The sequence below is a fragment of the Salarias fasciatus genome, unplaced genomic scaffold (genome assembly GCF_902148845.1).
Source record: "Salarias fasciatus unplaced genomic scaffold, fSalaFa1.1, whole genome shotgun sequence".
Lineage (NCBI taxonomy): Eukaryota > Metazoa > Chordata > Actinopteri > Blenniiformes > Blenniidae > Salarias > Salarias fasciatus.
The window spans coordinates 19,998-30,992 of record NW_021941285.1 but is presented as its reverse complement, the minus strand read 5'-3'; the positions used below and the strand labels follow the sequence as shown (position 1 = coordinate 30,992).

At 54.5% G+C, this 10,995-nt stretch overlaps 1 long non-coding RNA gene across 1 annotated transcript; it reads right to left on the bottom strand.

The window, feature by feature from the left end:
- Positions 1-1,427: 1,427 nt before the first annotated feature.
- Positions 1,428-4,334, bottom strand: LOC115384713 (uncharacterized). Its single transcript, XR_003930933.1, has 3 exons — positions 4,161-4,334; positions 2,484-2,626; positions 1,428-1,464 (listed from the first exon to the last, which is right to left on the bottom strand). It is a non-coding gene; the product is annotated as an uncharacterized LOC115384713 (long non-coding RNA).
- Between the last annotated feature and the right edge of the window lie 6,661 nt (positions 4,335-10,995).

Here is a 10,995-nt window from a genome sequence, read left to right as displayed (position 1 = left end):
GGGGCCAGGGAGCAGAAGCCCCACCAGCTTCCCCCTACCAGGGCTCCTCTCGGTGACCCCTGACCCCTGTGGATTTGTGCACGTGACCCTGCGGCTCTGAGCCTGAGGCTGGATAAGAGGGACAAAGACCAGACCCGAACCTGGAGAACCACTCTGGTTAAGACCTGATGTCCAGGACTCCTCAGGAGACATGAGGACAGACCTGATGTCCAGGACTCCTCAGGAGACATGAGGACAGACCTCGTGTCTCCTGGTCTGACTGCAGAGGACTGCAAAAGATCAGGAAAACCAGACTACAGAAGCATGAGGGTCTGCAGGGCAGGAAGTCCAGGAACTAGTCCTGGTTCCACGGAACCAAAAAGGACTTAAAACCAGTCATACTGAGGCATTCTGGGAAATAACACTGAACGTCAACCTGCTGGACGCTGGACGCATCTGTCTGTCCTTCCAGAGCAGACCTGTCAATCAAGTAGCCGGATGGACCAGCTGGTCTCTGCTGGTCTCTGGTCTGAACGGACCAGCTGGTCTCTGCTGGTCTCTGGTCTGAACGGACCAGCTGGTCTCTGCTGGTCTCTGGTCTGAACGGACCAGCTGGTCTCTGCTGGTCTCTGGTCTGGGGCTGCAGGAGCTCAGCTTGTGGTTTTAACTGGTCCGGTCCAGCAGGAGGCGCCGGAAGCTTCTACTGATCTGCTCCTCCAGAGAGTCCAGCATGAAGCGGCCCTGGGACCAGGACGGCTGACTGTAGTCTGAGGACGGAGACACTGCTGGACTGACAGGGGGACAGAGATACAGGAGGAGAGCGAAGTCTGGACGGTCTGTAAGAACCTGGACGCTCCAGAACCGGAGCAGAGGACAGAGAACTTCCTCCAGACTGGAGCTGGAGAACCCTGAGGATCCAGGTGTCAAATTACACCAGAGCACCAGGGGGGTTCTGCACAAACCAGGATGAATCCCTCCAGGATAACGAGGAGGCGGGGCTTCAGTCAGCCCAGTCGGGGTTTCGGGGATTCAGCGGTTGCTCGTTTGTCGAGCCGGGATGAAAAGACACGGTGAGTCCAGCCCGGGCTGGATCCTCTGGATCAGGGGCGTCACAGCGTTCCTCTAGACCACCAGATCCATCCCAGAGTCTCAGGCTGAACATGGAACAAGGACGAGTGTCTTCCTTCACCGAGACGAGCAGCAGTGTGAACTATACCGGCGGTCGGGGGCAGGACAGCGCCCCCACGCTTCAGTGGTGAGGACAGGTACTGCATGCAGGCCGCATCTTTAATAAAGTGAAACAGTGAAGCTCAGATCATCACGAGCAGCGGCCTCATTCTGCCTCTGGTCCATGACTATGATCACACACAAGTCATAATAATAAAATACAGGAAATACACCCGTCCCCCCCCCCAAAAAAAAACAAAAGACGTCACAGACCATGTTTTCAGGGGCCTTATGTCTCAACGGGGGGCTTCATAGAATCTGTAAACAAAATATACTACAGTCAACCAGCAGACTCCAGCGGGAAGGTTTGGCTGCAGGAGGAAGAAATGATGGAATGAGTGGAAAAAGCAGGAAATGCTGCAAACCACGCCCACTTCTCATTAACCACACCCACTTCTCATAAACCACGCCCACGTCTCACATTCCAGACAGCAGAGCAGCGCCTGGTAGCTAGCCTGGTGTGGAGCAGCTAGCTGCAGAGCATCAGTCGCCATGGTAACTAGTCCTGGTAGCTAGCCTGGTGTGGAGCTGCTAGCTGCAGAGCATCAGTCGCCATGGTAACTAGTCCTGGTAGCTAGCCTGGTGTGGAGCAGCTAGCTGCAGAGCATCAGTTGCCATGGTAACTAGTCCTGGTAGCTAGCCTGGTGTGGAGCAGCTAGCTGCAGAGCATCAGTTGCCATGGTAACTAGTCCGGGATTAACTTGACCAGCTTTTGTGCAACCGACTTGAGGCTAACTTCGTCCAGGATCACCACAGTTTGCCGGTTGAATCCCTGATCCTGGTTTGGTGCAGAACCCCCCCGATCCAGACCACCGTTAGTCCAGACCACCACCAGAGAACAGGGTGATCGAAACCACAGGGAGAACATGAAGACTGATAAAACATCAGCCTGATCATGACCTCTGACCCCTGACAAGACCCGAGGCCGGCCAGAGAGGCCCCTGGTGCATGCTGGGACTGCAGGAACCTGGGGAGACAGAGCCTTGTCCATCTCCGCCCCCACCGTCTGGAACTCACTGCCCCCACCTCTCCGTGACTGCTCCGACCCCCCCTTCAAGAAAGAACTCAAACCCCCCTGTTCAGAAATGCTTTTGATGTTTTTTCTGCTGTTGATTTTCTGCTGCTGTGTTTTATTTTTTTGTGTGTTGTGAAGCGACTTTGACTGTCCTGAACAGCGCTGTACAAATAAAATGTATTATTATTATTATTATTTTAATTAGGAGGCTTCATGTTCTCCCTGCTCCCGGTCGGGACCGTCTGGGTCTCGGGACACTGACCTGCGGCGCGTCGGGGCGGCCGGCGGCCGGAGCGGCTCCGTCGGGGGGCAGCGGTCGGTATCCAATCAGAGGCACCTGGCTGGACTCCGCCCCCGGCAGGTCGGCCCCGCCCACTCTCAGGTTACGGGGCAACATGGCGCCGTCTGAGGAGACAGGAAGGAAACACTCGTTTGTCTTCTGCTTTTCGTCCTCGAGCTCCGTCCCTCGATGGGAGTGGGGGGCCGCAGATGGCCCCGGACCACAGATTGGACACCGTGGGTGTAGATCTGTCTTGGATGCTTCTGGAGGCCGCGAAGCGAGTTGGACTGGACAGGGACCAGGACTGGACTGGACTGGGACCAGGACAAGGACCGGGACCACGATCAGGACTGGGACCAGGACCAGGACCAGGACCATGACTGGGATCAGGACAAGGACCAGGACGAGGATCAGGACCAGGACCAGGACGAGGATGGGGACGAGGTCGAGCATGAGGACCAGGACCAGGGCAAGCGGGAGGCTGGATGCCGTCCTCTGTCCTCACCCTGCTTCCCGTCCCCTCCTGTCCCCGGTGTCCCCGGTGACTCAATGTCCTGGGTATCCCCGGTGTCCTCGGTGTCCCTGGTGTCCTCGGTGTCCCCGGTGTCTCGTGTCCAGGTCAGTGTGAAGACAGACACAGTGAGACGAGAAAAGCCTCCAGCTGAGAACTGAAAGTCCGACTGACGCCGTCAGCCTTTGAGCAAGGCAGTGCCGCGACGGAGACTAGAGTCTCTGGAAACTTCCTCACTACAGCCGAACATCTCCAGGTTCCACCAGGTTCCACCAGGTTCCACCAGGTTCCTCCAGGTTCCACCAGGTTCCACCAGGTTCCTCCAGGTTCCTCCAGGTTCCTCCAGGTTCCACCAGGTTCCTCCAGGTTCCACCAGGTTCCTCCAGGTTCCACCAGGTTCCACCAGGTTCCTCCAGGTTCCTCCAGGTTCCTGCAGGTTCCACCAGGTTCCTGCAGGTTCCACCAGGTTCCTGCAGGTTCCTGCAGGTTCCACCAGGTTCCTGCAGGTTCCTGCAGGTTCCACCAGGTTCCTGCAGGTTCCTGCAGGTTCCACCAGGTTCCTCCAGGTTCCTGCAGGTTCCTGCAGGTTCCTGCAGGTTCCTGCAGGTTCCACCAGGTTCCTGCAGGTTCCTGCAGGTTCCTGCAGGTTCCTGCAGGTTCCACCAGGTTCCTGCAGGTTCCACCAGGTTCCTCTGTTTACTGACAGTCTGTCTGTTCTCTCCTCCACCCTCCAGAGAGCAGCAGTGAGTAACTGCTGCTCTCTGGAGGAGTGAGGAAACACGAGCCTGAAAGCTATTGACACACACACACACACACACACACACACACACACACACACACACACACACACACACACAATGACACACCACACACACAATGACACACACACACACACACACAATGACACACACAATGACACACACACACACACACACACACACACACACACACACACACACACACACGCTGGCAGCTTCCTCCTCTGACAGGGTGGAGGAGGTTCTGCAAACACACGAAACAAACCGAGAAAGAGGAAAGAATCCGGCTTGAACCGGACCCGGAGCCGGACCCGCGGGCTGGACTCGAACCCGCAGGCTGGATCCGGACCCGCGGGCCGTACCCGGACCCGGACCCGGACCCGGACTCACCGGTGGCGGAGCCTCATCCGCAGGATGTCCTCGCTCCGCGGCGGGTCGAGCTTCAGGAGCGGCAGAGAGACTCCGTCCTCCACCCTCTCTCTCTCTCTCTCTCTCTCTCTCTCTCTCTCTCTCTCTCTATCAGCCTCCACCCTCTGTCTCTCTATCAGCCTCCACCCGGTGCGCCTGTCCAGCCTGCAGCAGCTGATAGCACTGTGGCCCTCCGCCCCCCCTCCCGCTCTCTCTCCCTCCCCCCTCCTCTCTCTCTCTCTCTCTCTCTCTCTCTCTCTCTCTCTCTCTCTCTCTCCCTCTGCCCCCCCCCCCCCTCTCTCTCTCACAGTGCATGCTGTGTGTGATTAGCAGCCCTTTAGAGCTATAGAGGTTCTGGAGGGTCTTGAGGGTCTGGAGTGTCCATCAGAGGTTCTGGAGGGTCTTGAGGGTCTGGAGTGTCCATCAGAGGGTCTGGAGGGTCTTGAGGGTCTGGAGGGTCCATCAGAGGTTCTGGAGGGTCTTGAGGGTCTGGAGTGTCCATCAGAGGTTCTGGAGGGTCTTGAGGGTCTGGAGTGTCCATCAGAGGTTCTGGAGGGTCTTGAGGGTCTGGAGTGTCCATCAGAGGTTCTGGAGGGTCTTGAGGGTCTGGAGGGTCCATCAGAGGTTCTGGAGGGTCTTGAGGGTCTGGAGTGTCCATCAGAGGTTCTGGAGGGTCTTGAGGGTCTGGAGGGTCCATCAGGTTCATCAGAGGATCAGAGAACCCTTTTCTATTTTTAGGGTCCCTACCCTACAGAGTTCCACTATGAACCTGTTTCTGTCTGATCCAGAACCAGAGACCTCCTCAGAACTGAATTCTACCAACCAGGCAGCTTCATGGACCCTCCAGGCCCAGCAGGACCAGGTCCTGGTTCTGGTCCCACAGCCGGACCAACAGGACCCATACTGGACTCTGTAGACCAGATGTAATGTGATTGGTCCAGCCGGTCACATGACCGCACCACGGGGACAGAGGAGGCGCTGTGATTGGCTGATTGATGTGAAAATCAGAGTCTGATCCAGAAGAACCGGATCCAGAGACCAGAGCCGGGTCTGGAACCAGGAGCTCTGTGTGCTGATTGACCCGGGTTCTCTTCTAAACAGCATCATTGCCCCCTGCTGGAGCCTCCCGGACCTGCGTCTCTTTGGTCTTTATGATCTCCTGTTCTCCGGCAGAACCTGCAGAGCGGAGACTCCTGCTGAGACTCTTCATGTTGGACATGTGGGACAGCGGTGAGGCGGACTCTGGACCCTCCAGAACCAGAGAGGTTCTGGAGGTTCTGAACAGAACCTGAGGAGCAGGGCAGAGCGGAGCATTAGTCGGGAACATCAGTGCAGATGAAGCAGTGCAGGGTGAGCAGAATCCGGCAGAACCCAGAAGAACCCAGAAGAACCCGGCAGAACCCGGCAGAGCCCAGCAGAGCCCGGCAGAACCCAGAAGAACCCAGCAGAACCCAGAAGAACCCGGCAGAACCCAGAAGAACCCAGCAGAACCCAGAAGAACCCGGCAGAACCCAGAAGAACCCAGAAGAACCTGGCAGAACCCGGCAGAACCCGGCAGAGCCCAGCAGAGCCCAGCAGAACCCAGAAGAACCCAGAAGAACCCAGAAGAACCCGGCAGAACCCGGCAGAGCCCAGCAGAGCCCAGCAGAACCCAGAAGAACCCAGAAGAACCCAGAAGAACCCGGCAGAACCCAGAAGAACCCGGCAGAACCCAGAGCACCCTGAGAGGAGGTCTGTTTCCCCTCAGTGGGTAGTTCAGTAGACCCTCCACAGCAACACACACACACACACACACACACACACACACACACACACACACACACACACACACACACTAGGGCGTTAACAGACATGGAATCCTCCACCCAGCCACGGTGATCATGGCGGTCAGAGGCACGGCGCGGCGGACTCGGCGGTGATGGAGCCGGGCTAAAACACTCGGGACAACAGTCTTACACGTTCCAGAGACACAAGGGGAGGAGGACACGCGGGACACAATGGATTACAGTTTTTCACAATTGCTAAAACACATTTTTTGAAACCTCCATCCATTTTCTCAAAACCTTAAACACAAATCCAAAAATCCACACTACATTCACAAAAACCTCAGACATTTCTGTCAAAATCGAATTATCACCTCAAAACCAGTTCTCTTGTGATCAAAACCACACTATGTGTTCAGATCTCACACACAGCAAGTAAAAACATCTTCACCTCAGATCATTCATTAGACTCTACATGAAATAACTGAGGACACAGCAGCAGTCCTCACTCTGAAACCTGCTGGGTTATTTTCCCAACACATTTCCTGGGTAGCCCTAGATTTTGTGCAGATTGAGTCACTTTTACCCCAAATTAGATGAATTGTGTCGACCCAGCAGAGTGAGTTGATGATTTGAACAAAATCACCATTTTGAACACTCCTGCAGCTCCTTCTCCTTCTGGCATCTGGAGACTTCTGGCAACAAACGCAACAGAAAACTGGAGTCCAGTGTTCTCACAGAGGATTATTGCAATGGCTAAGAAGGAACAGACACATGACATCCCTCTCTTTATACTCATGTGTGGCTGTGGCTCAGCTGGTAGAGTGGTTGTTTAGCAGATGTAAGGTTGTTAGTTCAAATCTTTTCCTCTACATGTCAATGAACTGCCCTGAGCCCCAGCTGGCCTCCAGTGGAGGGTTTGACAGCCTTGCATGGCAGAGGGCACGTGTTTCTGAATTCTGAGGGATTACATGTTTACTGTAAAGTAACTTTCCCAGACCCGCTGATAAATCCTGACCCAGCATCAGGGTCAACTCTTCAGCCCAAACGGCTGCTGGGTAGAAAATATGTGGTTTTCGAGCAGCCAGGAAGCGGCGACAATTCAGCGAACTCAGTGGCGGCCTCGCGGACCGCTCCACCCTCGCGGACCGCTCCACCCTCGCAGACCGCTCCACCCTCGCAGACCGCTCCACCCTCGCAGACCGCTCCACCCTCGCAGACCACTCCACCCTCGCAGACCTCGCGGACCGCTCCACCCTCGCGGACCGCTCCACCCTCGCAGACCTCGTGGACCGCTCCACCCTCGCAGACCTCGCGGACCGCTCCACCCTCGCGGACCGCTCCACCCTCGCAGACCTCGTGGACCGCTCCACCCTCGCAGACCTCGCGGACCGCTCCACCCTCGCGGACCGCTCCACCCTCGCAGACCTCGTGGACCGCTCCACCCTCGCAGACCTCGCGGACCGCTCCACCCTCGCAGACCTCGCGGACCGCTCCTCTCGCACCACTGATATTTAGGAATGTTGAACTTTTGAGCGAGTTTGCGAGCGGCGAACCAATCGCAGAGCCGCTCTACATGACGTCGTTTATGACGGACCAGAGCCTCCGGGAAACGCCAGAAATGGAGGAGGAACTGGCCACAGCGGTCTGCCTCGCCCTGAGCCCTTCGTCGCAGTTTCATCGTTACAGGAACTGAAGGAGCTGGAGGAGGACCAGCGAGCAGGCCGGGTCCCGTGACCTGAGGAGACCGACTGTGGTCAAACGGGGTTTACTGCTGGTCAAACCCTGAGTTCACGGAGAGGTCGGGTCCCCGGGGGCACAGAGCGCCGAGGCGGGACAGCAGCTCGTCAAACCGGACCGGGAGAGACGGACGTCCCGCTGAAGGCGTCCTTCATCCCGCCGCAGCTCCTGGAGTAAACGGTGAAACTCGCCGTACTCTGAACGCCGCTGCAAAATATTCTGAATCCAGACCCGTCGCCTGGACTCGCCGCCGCGCCGCCGTCGGCTTTATCAAGCAAGTAAACAGACCGCCGGCGACAGAAGCGAAGTCAGCGCCGCTGCCGGGTCGCACGACGCACACGCAGCCAACCGGGGCGAGCGGCGCCGCGCTGCTCGCTGCCGGAGTGAACGAAGCATCGGGAATAAATGACCCCGCAGGGGGGCAGCAGAGCCACGGCAGCTCAGACCCTCATCAGTCCCGGGGGGACCAGACGTTCTGGAGCTGTCCTCCAGGGGACAGCCGTCCTCTAGGACAGCGGGGACAGTGAGGATTGCTACGTCTCGCCCCGCTGAAGCCTCGTCATACGGCGTCTGAACTCTGGACTCAAACCTGCAACCTGACCTCTGGACAGAGGCCACACCCACCCAGCCTCACCGTGACCCTGACCTCTTGACCTCCTCACCACAGCGGTCAAGACAGGAGGTGTGTGTGTGTGTGTGTGTGTGTGTGTGTGTGTGTGAGAGTGAACCGTCTGGGTGTGAACCCCCAACCCAGAACCCCCCAACTCAGAACCGGTCCTGACCGGTCCCCCACTCACCCTGCAGGCTGCCCAGGTTAGCCCGGTTAGCCTGGCTAGCTTCTTTAGCCTGGTTAGCCCGGTTAGCCTGGCTAGCTTCTTTAGCCTGGTTAGCCCGGTTAGCCTGGTTAGCTTCTTTAGCCTGGTTAGCCCGGTTAGCCTGGTTAGCCCGGTTAGCCTGGTTAGCTTCTTTAGCCTGGTTAGCCCGGTTAGCCTGGTTAGCTTCTTTAGCCTGGTTAGCCCGGTTAGCCTGGTTAGCTTCTTTAGCCTGGTTAGCTTCTTTAGCCTGGTTAGCCCGGTTAGCCTGGTTAGCTTCTTTAGCCTGGTTAGCCCGGTTAGCCTGGTTAGCTTCTTTAGCCTGGTTAGCCCGGTTAGCCTGGTTAGCCCGGTTAGCCTGGTTAGCTTCTTTAGCCTGGTTAGCCCGGTTAGCCTGGTTAGCCCGGTTAGCCTGGTTAGCTTCTTTAGCCTGGTTAGCCCGGTTAGCCTGGTTAGCTTCTTTAGCCTGGTTAGCTTCTTTAGCCTGGTTAGCCCGGTTAGCCTGGTTAGCTTCTTTAGCCTGGTTAGCCCGCTTAGCCTGGTTAGCTTCTTTAGCCTGGTTAGCCCGGTTAGCCTGGTTAGCTTCTTTAGCCTGGTAGCCGGTTAGCCTGGTTAGCCCGGTTAGCCTGGTTAGCTTCTTTAGCCTGGTTAGCCCGGTTAGCCTGGTTCTTTAGCCTGGTTAGCCCGGTTAGCCTGGTTAGCCCGGTTAGCCTGGTTAGCTTCTTTAGCCTGGTTAGCCCGGTTAGCCTGGTTAGCTTCTTTAGCCTGGTTAGCCCGGTTAGCCTGGTTAGCTTCTTTAGCCTGGTTAGCCCGGTTAGCCTGGTTTCTCATGTCTCTCATGGTACATAAACGTGAAGTGACCAGCGCTTTGCACACAGTACTATGATACTTTGCTGCACGACGTCATTACCGAGAGGCGTCCTGTGAGCACACAGACGGAGCGGAGCAGACGGGGCTGTCCAGACAGCGGAGCACGGCATCTGATTGGTTCCTGAAGAGCGGTCCGCGCCTTACGATTGGTCGGAGTTTTTACTGTCCTTTGGCCGCTACAGTTGTCAGATTTTTTCCGCACCTTTTTCCGTCCACATAATTGACTTCTCCCAGGGGGCAGGGAGCGTTTCACTCAGGATGACAAGAAGTGCTGTTGGACAGCATCGTCTACCCGAGCTTTAACCAGATAACTAATACATTTCGAATGTGGCTCATGAGAGATTTGAGCCTGTACGGCAGAACCTTGCTCGCTAAAGCAGAAGGAATATCAAGATCTGTTTATCTGTCGTTAGCGATGAAGATGAGCCCAGATGTTCTGAAACAACTGGACAAGATTCTGTTTGATTTCATCTGGAAGAACAAGGTTCACTGATATAAAGAGGGAAGTCATGTGCAGTAAGAAAGCAGACGGGGGGATGGAAGGATTAAGTTTTCAAACACTCAATAACGCTTTCAAAATTAATTATTTATGCCGGTTAATAAAAGAGGAGCTCAACATGTGGAATGCTATCCCAAAATATGTATTCAATATGGTGGGTGGAACTCAGTTCTTGCTTAAATGTAATTATAGAATAGAGAAAATCCCCCTTGTGCTCTCTAACTTCCACAAACAGGCGCTGCTCTCCTGGAGGCTGATTCATAAGAGGGGCTTCTCACCAACCAGCTGCTCTCTGGAACCATGAAAACATCACACACAAGAACAAAACTTTATTTTTCAAAACCTGGTTTGACAATGGAATTATCTGGCAAATCAAATAATAAACGAACGAGGTGAAATAATCAGTTATAATGAATTAATCATGAAGTACCAAATCTCACCTCCACAAATAGAACATCACATTATTGTTTCAGGGATTCCAAAAGGCCTGATTCAACTATTAAAAGGATCCAAATTCAATCTACAAACTCAGAAAATTGAAAATCAGATATTAATAAATGGACTGGATATAAATAAATGCTCAAACAAATTAATTAGAAATAATATTCAACCCGCAGGTCGACCGGCAGCAACATCCTATTGGAACTCCATATACGGTGAAATAGACTGGAACCAGGCCGGGCTGGTGGGGGAGGAGTTCTGCATCAGTAATAAAATCAAAGAAATAACCTTTAAAATCCTTCAGAATATTTATCCAGCCAAAAAAACATTGCAAAGATTTAAGTTAGACATAGACTACGGCTGCTGTTTTTGTGCAAAGGAGATGAAACAATACAACACCTCTTCTATCAGTGTAATTTCAGTCAAATTTTCTGGGCTAAAGCTGGAGTTTTTTTGTCAAATAGAACCAAAGGAACCGTCCGCCTCCAGGAGATCCACATTCTTCTCAACACCAACTTCCACCAAAATACAGAAACAACCCTGTTAACCAGCTAATGATACTGCTGGGGAGATTTCATATCCACAAAATGAAACGAGCGGAGAAGAAACCGAACTGGAACCACTTTCTAGAAGAACTAAAACTTTACATAAAATGCATCGCTAGCATTGGAAACTTAAAGGCTGTAAAGATT